This window comes from Salvelinus sp. IW2-2015, unplaced genomic scaffold (assembly GCF_002910315.2).
Source record: "Salvelinus sp. IW2-2015 unplaced genomic scaffold, ASM291031v2 Un_scaffold1280, whole genome shotgun sequence".
In the NCBI taxonomy this organism is placed as follows: Eukaryota; Metazoa; Chordata; class Actinopteri; order Salmoniformes; family Salmonidae; genus Salvelinus; species Salvelinus sp. IW2-2015.
In genome coordinates, this window is record NW_019942815.1 from 90957 (window position 1) to 103354 (window position 12398).

Below are 12398 nucleotides of genomic sequence, written 5' to 3' on the forward strand. Positions count from 1 at the left end.
GATTGTAATGAGAAGAGTTATTACGGCAATAAATGTATTCTAACCGTGAAGAATGGTGCTAGGTTGGGAAGACTCAAAGGAGGCACTAAGGACTGTCATTCTAAATTTGGGTTGGATAATTTAAATGTTTTAGTTATGATTCGGCTACAGTGAGAGAGAGTTGCTCTCAAACTGGAGGGGTGGGTGCACTGCTGAATGTATTAGGCCTAGGAAGGCTGTAAAAACCTTATCTTTAAGTGTCCTCAACATGGAGGTTATTTGAGAACTCACTGGATGATAGCTTGGGTCAACCATGTTTTTTTTGTTCTCTTTTGTTTTACCATGTCAACAGAATTTTTATGTTGAATCACATCAATACATATAGATTTCTGGATGACACGGTACAATTAATTGCATACAAGGCTCGTAGTCTGTGTTTTGCAATAACACCAAAGATTAAAATTAAGGAGATGGCATGAAGACCAGTATCAATGGGCAAGAACGTAACAGATGGACAGTTCTGTCCCCAGTCTTAGTCACATCAAGGATGGGTGATTATTAAACGTGTATTGTTTTCTCTTTCCTTTTAAGTCAATATGTTTTTAGGTTTCGTGGAACATAAGAGGGATCAATGTTCCAAGGAGACTGATGTATATTGACTAATTGATGTTAGAATGTTTTAGTATATTAAAACCTGTTGAGGACAGAGGCGCTGTTTTCACTTTGGGGGAAAATCGTGCCCAATTTAAACGGCCTCGTACTCAATTCTTGCTCGTACAATATGCATATTATTATTACTATTGAAGAGAAAACACTCTCTAGTTTCTAAAACCGTTTGATTTGGTCTGTGAGTAAAACGAACTCATTTGGCAGCACACTTCTGACCAGGAGTGGAAAGTCTGAAATCGAGGCTCTGTTCAAGGCTGCCTTAAATGGGCATGATACGTATTAGTATACATGCACGTCATACACCTTCCCCTAGATGTCAAGAGGAAGTGAGAGAAGAAATAGTGTGTTTATCTTGGTCTGAGGTGGAATAAATCCTCTTGGCACGACGAGTCCACCATTTCCTGTTTTCTGGAAAGCGCGAGGATGGACCTGGAATTGCTTTCTGAAAAGCTGTCGTTATAAGCGACTACTATTCTCGGCTTTGATTTTATTTGATACATTGTTACAATACCATCGTAAGTATGTTTTTTCAATTAGTTTTATTCGATTATTGAAATTTATTCGGGACGTTAGGCGTGTTGCGTTTGTGTGACTTTGTTCAGGAAGGAGAGCTTCGCGCCACTTGGCGAGTGTGCTTGCTAATTCAAGAGGGAAAAACGACGTTCTAAAACCAAACAACGATTGTTCCCGACAAAGGACTCTTGTACAACATTCTGATGGAAGCTCATCAAAGTAGGACCCATTTTATGATGCTATTTCATATATCTGTCGAACTGTGTACTATTAGTTTTGCGCCAGGTTTTGGTCACTATCTCGCCATAAGCGTAAGCTTATGTCGTAAAGAAGTTATTTTTGAATTCTAACACTGCGATTGCATTAACTTCTTGCGACTATAGGGGGTGCTGTTTCAAATTAGCATAATTGTCTCTCAGATGAAACGGCTTCCTACTCAATTCTTGATCGTACAATATGCATATTATTACTATTATTGGATGAAAACAGTCTCCAGTTTCTATAGGCGTTGATTTTGTCTCTGAGTGGAACAGAACAAATTCTACAGCAATTTCCCTGACATGGAGTCAGATTTCACACATTTTGCCCCTGATCTGGAGGCAGTTTAATGCCACTGTTTATTGCTATGAGATACGGACACTGCTTACGTCTTCCCTGGATGTCGTACGTGATGACGCTTTGAATGGAGTCGATTGCGCAATCAGGGGCTGCATAAAGAGCAAATACGGAAGTAGCATCCCTTTGCTGCCTGCGTCTTGCGCAGGGAGGACGTCGGACTCGCCTCCTTCCAAGCGTTTGTTTAGCCAGTAATATTTCTCTGGTCATGTTTTTACTCGTTAGAGTGTTAACAACTATAAGGTAGTTAATTTAAACCGTTTTATAGCAATTTATATATCGTTTAGTGCGATTTTGACCATTTATTTTGAGGCACTTTGAACAGCTGGCACGTTCCAGTCCATGCGAACGCATGTGGGCATTTCCACATGGCAAGAGGACAGCTTTCGACCAAAAGACGATTAGACCCAAGAAAGGATTCTTTGCCCAAGATTCTGATGGAAGAACAGCTCACAGTAAGAACAATATGATGATAAATCGTGTTTCTGTCGATAAATGTTAAACGTTTATGTCGCCATCTTGTTTGCTATAGCTTCGCTTGGCGCAACCTGTATTGAAAAGTAAGGATAATTTAAAAAATGTAATCAGCGATTGCATTAAGAACTAATTTGTCTTTCGATTCCTGTCAACCCTGTATTTTTTAGTCAAGTATAGGATTAGCTTTCGATTAAACTAGATCACTCTGAAAGATGACGTCCAACATATTGAGGCTTGATTTCCTAGTATTTTCATTGTGTAACCACGGTTTTGTATGGCTATATAGCACTTTTTCGACAAACTGTATATGTATGTTGTAAATATGTTTACAGGAGTGTCATCGGAAGAATTCTGAGAAGGTTAGTGAAAAAATTAATATATTTTGGCGATGGTTACGTTATAGCTCTCTTTGGCTTGAATCGATGCTCTGGTAACGTTTTCACATGTGGTATGCTAACTTATCGATTTATTGTGTTTTCGCTGTAAAAGCTTAGAAAATCTGAATATTGTCTGGAATCACAAAGATCTGGTCTTTCCATTGATATGCTTTGTCTATTCTTATGAAATGTTTTATTAAGAGTAAATTGGTCATACACGTTGCTCTCTATAGTTATTCTAGTCGTGTTGTGATGGTCGGTGCAATTGTAAACTGTGATTTCTACCTGAAATATGCACTTTTTTCTAACAAAACTATCCTATACCATAAATATGTTATCAGACTGTCATCTGAATAGGTTTTTTCTTGGTTAGTGGCTATCAATATTAGTTTAGCCGAATTGGTGATAGCACCTGATGGAGTAAGAAACTGATGGAGTTAGAAAAGTGGTGTATTTTGCTAACGTTTTAGCTAATAGATTTACATATTTTGTCTTCCCTGTAAAACATTTTAAAAATCTGAAATGGTGGCTTTATTCACAAGATTGTATCTTTCATCTGGTGTCTTGGACTTGTGATTTAATGATATTTAGATGCTACTATCTACTTGTGAAGCTATGCTAGCTATGCTAATCAGTGTGTGGGGGGTGGGGGTGATCCGGACCCGGGGTAGAGGCTCGTTAGAGGTTAAGAACTAGTGTATCTATCATTTCCTATACAACATGTATTTTTTGTAATGTTTATGAATAGTTATTTGGTCAGAATAGGTGAGAGTCTAATAGAAATATCCGCACATTCTGGGAAAAAGATGCTACGTTAGCACAAGTTAAACTGATTTCAGCTCTAATATGCACATTTTCAAACAAAACATAAGTGTATGTATAACCTGATGTTATAGGACTGTCATCTGATGAAGGTGTATGAAGGTTAGTGAAATTAATATATTTTGCTGGTTTATTCGCTAACGCTAACGTGCCTATTGCTATCGCTAACGTGCTTGATGAATGAATGCGGTTGTGTGGTAGGCTATTGTAGTAAGCAATATAATGCTATATTGTGTTTTCGCTGTAAAACACTTAAAATAATCGGAAATATTGGCTGGATTCACAAGATGTTTGTCTTTAATTTGCTGTACACCATGTATTTTTCAGAAATGTTTTATGATGAGTATTTAGTTATTTCACGTTGGCTCTATAATTACTCTGGCTGCTTTGGTGCTATTTTTGATGGTAGCTGTGATGGTAGTGCAATGTAAAACTGATTTATACCTCAAATATGCACATTTTCGAACAAAACATAATGTATTGTGTAACATGTTATAGGACTGTCATCTGATGAAGTTGTTCTTGGTTAGTTTGGTTGGTTTTGGTTAGTTTGGTTGGTTTCGTGCATGCTACCTGTGCTGTGAAAAATGTCTGTCCTTTTTTGTATTGGTGGTGAGCTAACATAATATATGTGGTGTTTTCGCTGTAAAACATTTTAAAAATCGGACATGTTGACTGGATTCACAAGTGTGTATCTTTCATTTGCTGTATTGGACTTGTTATTAATGTGTGAAAGTTAAATATTTCTAAAAATATATTTTTGAATTTCGCGCTCTGCCTTTTCAGTGGAATGTGGGAGGAGTTCCGCTAGCGGAACGCTGGGGCCAGACAGGTTAACTTTAGAAGTGCATTGGGAGTAGTGACTATTGTGTTATGGGTTAGAGTGGTATCATTCCATCTATGTATATTCTTACAGGAGATAGCTTGTAGAAGAGGGAGGACAGATAACTGTGCACAATATAGGGAATTATGAAGTTAAATTGAACGTTCACGTACCCAGATATGATGAAAGTAGCAGACATAGTGTTGGCATTTCAGACACTATTGTCAACTTTCAAGAAACCTGTGACTCAGAGTTTTGTTAGGTTGATATTATCCAACGTCATTAATCTCTTTCCCAATTTCTAACAGAGGGCGAACACTTGACAGATGACATGCAGTAGTTATTCTGAGGCAATAGTAATGGCCATGATAGTAGTAGCAGGGTTACTTTAGTAGCATTGTTGGGATATCATTTTATAGGACTCATGCCACATGGCTTGATAGCTGGTACCTCGGGGACAGATGGGAGTGCCGAGGTGTCACGATCTGTCTGTGGTGGTAGAAGATCGGACCAAAAGCGCAGCGTGAAGTGAATACTTCTTCTATTTTATAAACACGAAACGAAGAACACTTAAACAAACTAATCAAAACAACAAACGAACGTGAAGCTACAGTGGGAGAACAAGTATTTGATACACTGCCGATTTTGCAGGTTTTCCTACTTACAAGCATGTAGAGGTCTGTAATTTTTATTATAGGTACACTTCAACTGTGAGAGACGGAATCTAAAACAAAATCCAGAAAATCACATTGTATGATTTTTTAAATAATTAATTTGCATTTTATTGCATGACATAAGTATTTGATCACCTACCAACAGTAAGAATTCCGGCTCTCACAGACCTGTTAGTTTTTCTTTAAGAAGCCGTCTGTTCTCCACTCATTACCTGTATTAACTGCACCTGTTTGAACTCGTTACTTGTATAAAAGACACCTGTCACACACTCAATCAACAGATTCCAACCTCTCCACAATGGCCAAGACCAGAGAGCTGTGTAAGGACATCAGGGATAAAATAGACTGCACAAGGCTGGGATGGGCTACAGGACAATAGGCAAGCAGCTTGGTGAGAAGGAAACAACTGTTGGCGCAATTATTAGAAAATGGAAGAAGTTCAAGATGACGGTCAATCACCTCTGGTCTGGGCTCCATGCAAAGATTTCACCTCGTGGGGATCAATGATAATGAGGAAGGTGAGGGATCAGCGCAGAACTCACGCAGGACCTGGTCAATGACCTGAAGAGAGCTGGGACCACAGTCTCAAAGAAAACCATTAGTAACACACTACGCCGTCATGGATTAAATATGCAGCGCACGCAAGGTCCCCTGCTTAAGCCAGTGCATGTCCAGGCCTGTCTGAAGTTTGCCAATGACCATCTGGATGATCCAGAGGAGGAATGGGAGAAGGTCATGTGGTCTGATGAGACGAAAATAGAGCTTTTTGGTCTAACTCCACTCGCCGTGTTTTGGAGGAAGAAGAAGTATGAGTACAACCCAAGAACACCATCCCAACCGTGAAGCATGGAGGTGGAAACATCATTCTTTGGGGATGCTTTCTGCAAAGGGGACAGGACGACTGCACCGTATTGAGGGGAGGATGGATGGGGCCATGTATCGCGAGTTTGGCCAACAACCTCCTTCCCTCAGTAAGAGCATTGAAGATGGGTCGTGGCTGGGTCTTCCAGCATGACAACGACACGAAGCACACAGCCATGGAACTAAGGAGTGGCTCCGTAAGAAGCATCTCAAGGTCCTGGAGTGGCCTAGCCAGTCTCCAGACCTGAACCCATATAAAATCTTTGGAGGGAGCTGAAACTCCGTATTGCCCAGCGACAGCCCGAACCTGAAGGATCTGGAGAAGTCTGTAGGGAGGAGTGGGCCAAAATCCCTGCTGCAGTGTGTGCAAACCTAGTCAAGAACTACAGGAAACGTATGATCTCTGTAATTGCAAACAAAGGTTTCTGTACCAAATATTAAGTTCTGCTTTTCTGATGTATCAAATACTTATGTCATGCAATAAAATGCAAATTAATTACTTAAAAATCATACAATGTGATTTCTGGATTTTTGTTTAGATTCCGTCTCTCATAGTTGAAGTGTACCTATGATAAAAATTACAGACCTCTACATGCTTTGTAAGTAGGAAACCTGCAAAATCGGCAGTGTATCAATATACTTGTTTCTCTCACTGTATCTTACATAAAGTGCTAGACACAAGCAACCAATACATAGACAATAACCCACGAAATCCCTAAAGAATATGGCTGCCTAAATATGGTTCCCAATCAGAGACAATGATAAACAGCTGCCTCTAATTGAGAACCAATCTAGGCAACCATAGACATACAAACACCTAGACTAGAAAACACCCCATAAACATACAAAACCCCTAGACYAGACAAAACACATAAATCCCCCATGTCACACCCTGACCTAACCAAAATAATAAAGAAAACAAAGATAACTAAGGCCAGGGCGTGACACGAGGGCTGTTATTCACGTCACAAATTAGTGATCTGGGCTAAGGGAAGATTATATGTTGTCAGGAAAGGACCCATGCGTTGCAGTGTGTATATTCCCAGGTGGAAKCGGCACATGAGGAGCAGGAGATAACCGAGGGCACGGGCTGAATTCTGGAGATTGAGTGTACATCAAGATACACCAGGCGGGGTGTGGAACAGCGTTGGTCTGGTCCACACACAGTTCTCCTTACAGCACCTGAAGCGGTAAAGATCGTCATGTCTCTCCTTGGTGGGTTCACAGTTCTCACGTGAAGTGAGGTCCAGCTGCCATAATGGGTGAGCATGAAGACGCCATGACAGAGGATGCAGCACTAAAGAGAGAGAGACTAGATTCCACTGTGGACATGCAGATGCGGTTGGGTTTGGGAGCCACTTTAAACACCATAGTTGGATTGGGTTAGCTCCTTTATTGGTTAATGCATCATATGAAAGGATAGATGTTGGGGTAATTGTATGCAAACAACATTGTGGAGGCATTGATGTGAAAGACTACACGGTGCTGAGTTATGTCAAGAGGATGTAGCGTTGAATAGGAATATGCACGTGCCTATCAGGTGGCAATGGAGGAGATGGGGAATAAAGTGAAAATGACATGGCTTGGGAACACCTCTCGGAACCTGTGGCCAGAAAGGGGAAGACTRGGCGAAAGCATGAGGAGGCTTTTTAGGACTTTCATTTTTGTGGAATCCAGCAGAAAAGTATCCTGAACGCAAAGATTCAGGCGAAGAGAGAGTGGGAATTGTCATATTATCAAACTTTGGGTTATCATGCATATATAATTATGCATATCTTAACATTATGCCTTATAATTGCAGTCGCTGTACTCATAATATTCAGRAGAATGTTCGCCTTATGGTGAGGATAGCCGTGCTGCAAGCCCAGCTTCAGACGCAATCGTTAGGCAAGGGTAATTTAAGTGTAGGAAAGGATGAAACAGCGTCTGTGTCACAAATAAGTACAGATAGTAATATAAATCCCCTCGCACGGTCCCCGCAGCCGGACAATTTTCTCATGGCTTCTGGAAGGAAATGCTGTAGGAATGCTCAACCGGTGTCGCTCTTTCAGCCCGACAGAAACTTTCAACCGGTTCTCCCCATTAAGCAACGAGTCGGAGCGAGAGGCCGAGCCTTCTCTGGTCTCTCCTCCAACAGTTACGGGGTCTGAGACGCCAAAGCCTCCCACCATTAGCTCTGACAAATTGAAAACCCTAGTCATTTGCGACTCCATTACCCACAGTATTAGAATTAAAAAGAATCATCCAGTGATCATTCACTGTTTACCAGGGGACAGGGCTACCGATGTTAAGGCTAGTCTGTAGATGGTGCTGGCTAAGGATAAAACTGGCGAGTGTAGAGAGTATAGGGATATTCTTATACACGTCGGCACCAACGATGTTAGGATGAAACAGTCAGAGGTCACCAAGCGCAACATAGCCTCAGCGTGTAAATCAGCTAGAAAGATGTGTCGGCATCGAGTAATTGTCTCTGGCCCCCTCCGAGTTAGGGGGAGTGATGAGCTCTACAGCAGTCTCACAACTCAATCGCTGGTTGAAAACTGTTTTCTGCCCCTCCCAAAAGATAGAATGTGTAGATAATTGTCTCCATCCTAGCTGGAGGGGTTCTCTCATCTTATCTATGAACATAGACAGGGCTCTAACTCCTCTAGCTCCACAATTAGATAGGGTCCAGGCCAGGCAGCAGGCTGGTTAACCAGCCTGCCAACTTAGTCAGAGTAGTCAGCTCAGCTATACCCATTGAGACCGTGTCTGTGCCTCGATCTAGGTTGGGCAAACTAAACATGGCGGTGTTCTCCTTAGCAATCTCAGTGGAATAAAGACCTCCTCCATTCCTGTCATTATTGAAARAGATTGTGATATCTCACATCTCAAAATAGGGCTATTTATGTTAGATCCCTCACTTCCAAGGCAGTTATAGTCAATGAACTAATMACGGATCATAATCTTGATGTGATTGGCCTGACTGAAACATGGCTTAAGCCTGATGAATTTACTGTGTTAAACTTCTTATGGCTGGGGGCAGTATTGAGTAGCTTGGATGAATAAGGTGCCCAGAGTAAACTGCCTGCTACTCATGCCCAGTTGCTAATATATGCCTATTATTAGTAGATCTTGATAGAAAAACACTCTGAAGTTTCTAAAACTGTTTGAATGATGTCTGTGAGTATACAAACTCAATATGGCAGGCAAAAACCTGAGAAAAAATCCAACCAGGAAGTGGAAATCTGAGGTTTGTAGGTTTTCAACTCATCACCTATCGAAGATACAGTGGGATATTGGTCATATTGCACTTCCTGAGGCTTCCACTAGATGTCAACAGTCTTTAGAACCTTGTTTGATGCTTCTGTGAAGGAGGGGAATGAGGCTTCTTAGAGTCATGGGTCTGGCAGAGTGCCATGATGTGACGACGCGCGTTCACGAGAAGAGAGTAGCTTGCGTTCCATTGCATTTCTGAAGATAAAGGAATTCTCCGGTTGGAACATTATTGAAGATTTATGTTAAAAACATCCTAAAGATTGATTCTATACTTCGTTTGACATGCTCCTATGAACTGTAATAGGACTTTTCATCTGAAATTCGCATGGACTTGCCCGCGGGTCGTGAGTTTGGATTGTGTACTGAACGCGCGAACAAAAAGGAGGTATCTGGACATAAATGATGGACTTTATGGAACAAATCAAACATTTATTGTTCAACTGGATTTCCTGGGAGGCATTCTGATGAAGATCATCAAAGGAAGTGAATATTTATAATGCTATTCTACAATCTGTGACTCCACAACATGGCGGATATCTTCATGGCTTGTTGGGCTCTGAGCGCTGTACTCAGATTATAGCATGGTGTGCTTTTCCGTAAAGTTTTTTTGAAATCTGACACAGCGGTTGCATTAAGGAGAGGTTATCTAATGTTCCATGTATAATACTTGTATATTTTATCAATGTTATTTATGAGTATTTCTGTAAATTGTGAGTGGCTCTCTGCCAAAATCACCGGATGTTTTGGAGGCAAAACATTACTGAACATAATACGCCAATGTAAACTGAATATTTTGGATATAAATACGAACTTTATCGAACAAAACATACATGTATTGTGTAACATGAAGTCCTATGAGTGTCATCTGATGAAGATCATCAAAGTTAGTGATTCATTTATCTCTATTTTATGCTTTTGACTCCTCTCTTTGGCTGAAAAAAAAGGCTGTGTTTTCTGTGAATAGGTGCTCACCTAACATAATGATATGTTGTGCTTTCGTCGTAAAGCCTTTTTGAAATCGGACACTGTGGTGGGATTAACAACAAATGTATCTTTAAAATGGTGTAAAATACTTGTATGTCTGAGGAATTTAATTATGAGATTTCTGTTGTTTTGAATTTGGCGCCCTGCACTTTCACTGGCTGTTGTCATATCGATCCCGTTAACGGATCCCAGCCATAAGAAGGTAAAGAGGCCTCTTCTCCTTCTCCATATCCCCCACGCTTCCCATAAAGATGTTGCTAACATTTACGATASCAAATTTCAATTTACCAAAAAAATGACTGCATTTTCTTATTTTGAACTTCTTGTCATGAAATCTATGCAGCCTACTAAATCACTTTTTATAGCTACTGTTTACAGGCCTCCAGGGCCGTATACAGCTTTCCTCACTGAATTCCTATCGGACCTTGTAGTCATGGCAGATAATATTCACATTTTTGGTGACTTTAATATTCACATGGAAAAGTCCACAGACCCACTCCAAAAGGCTTTCGGAGCCATCATCGACACAATGGGTTTTGTCCAATATGTCTCCAGACCTACTCACTGCCRTAGTCATACTCTGGACCTAGTTTTGTCTCATGGAATAAATATTTTGGATCTTAATGTTTTTTTCTCATAATCCTGGAMTATCGGACCACCATTTGATTACGTTTGCAATTGCAACAAATAATCTGCTCAGACCCCAACCAAGGATCATCAAAAGCCGTGCTATAWATTCTCCTAGATGCCTTCCAGACTCCCTCCACCTACCCAAGGACGTCAGAGTACAACAGTCAGTTAACCACCTAACTGAGGAACTTAATTTAACCTTGCGTAATAGCCTAGATGCAGTCCCACCCCTGAAAACAAAAACATTTGTCATAAGAAACTAGATCCCTGGTATACAGAAAATACCTGAGTCCTGAAGCAAGCTTCCAGAAAAGTGGAACGGAAATGGCGCTACACCAAACTGGAAGTCTTTCATTCAGCTTGGAAAGACAGTACCGTGCAGGATCGAAGAGCCCTCACTGCTGCTCGATCATCCTATTTTTCCAACTTAATTGAGGAGAATAAGAACAATCCTAAATGTATTTTTGATATTGTCGCAAAGCTAACTAAAAAGCATTCTGCGCTATGGTTGGCAACCTGTCACTTTAATCTAAATGTGAAAGGAAAGTGGGAGAGGTAGACTGTAAAGTAGACTGTAAAACAGAAACAAAAAAAACTGTGGAGTGCTGAGTGTTTTGTAGTGCTGGTTGGTTTGGTTAGTGGAGCCATAGCAGCTGTATTTGGATGGTGCACAGGGATACAGTACCAAACACAAACATCAGGCCTGTCACTCCCAGGTCCCACCAGCTGTCTGCTATATACAGAAGGAGTGTAGAGTGTAGACTAGGGCTACCTAACACACTTGTTATACCAATTACATAACACATACAATTTTACATAAAAGTATTCCTTACCGACACTTCAAAAGGTGAAAAAAAGAGCACTCTGTGTCTGCATTGATCTGAGTTCCTTTTCGGGACAAACAGGCTAACATTTCGGCATAAGATGACTTCATCCGAGCCATCAGAGGTACCCCTGCAGGTCCCGTTGCTAAGGAACATTCCAGGTATAGAACAGGAAAAAAGGTGAGGGTCCCACCTGTACACCTCCCACCCCTCCTGCTTCCCACTCCTGTTGAAAGGCAGTCTAGGGCAGTCCAAGGCTGTCATCTCCATGTCAGTGTTAACCTCTCTGGTGCAAGCGTTCCGCTAGCGACCCACCTCGACAACATCCGGTGAAATTGCAGAGCGCCAAATTCAAAATACAGAAATAGTCATAATAAACTTTCATAAAATACAAGTGTTACACATCAGCTTAAAGAATAACTTCTTGTTAATCCAGCCTCTTTGTCAGATTTCAAAAAGGCTTTACGGTGAAAGCAAACCATGCGATTATCTKAGGACACCACWCCGCTTACAAAATCATACAAACATTTTCCAGCCAAGTATAGGAGTCACGAAAGTCAGAAATAGCGATAAAATGAATCACTTACCTTTGAAGATCTTCATCTGGTTACAGTCACAAGAGTCCCAGCTACACAATAAATGTTTGTTTTGTTTGATAAAGTCCCTCTTTATATCCCAAAAACTCTGTTTTGTTGGTGCGTTTTGTTCAGTAATCCACAGGCTCAAAGGCTGTCAAAACATGCAGACGAATACATCCTAATAGTACCGGTAAAGTTCGTCGAAACATGTTAACCTCTCTAGGGGGTGTGGGACGGTAGCGTCCCACCTGGCCAACATCCAGTGAAATTGCAGAGCGCCAAATTCAAAAACAGAAATACTCATTATAAAAATT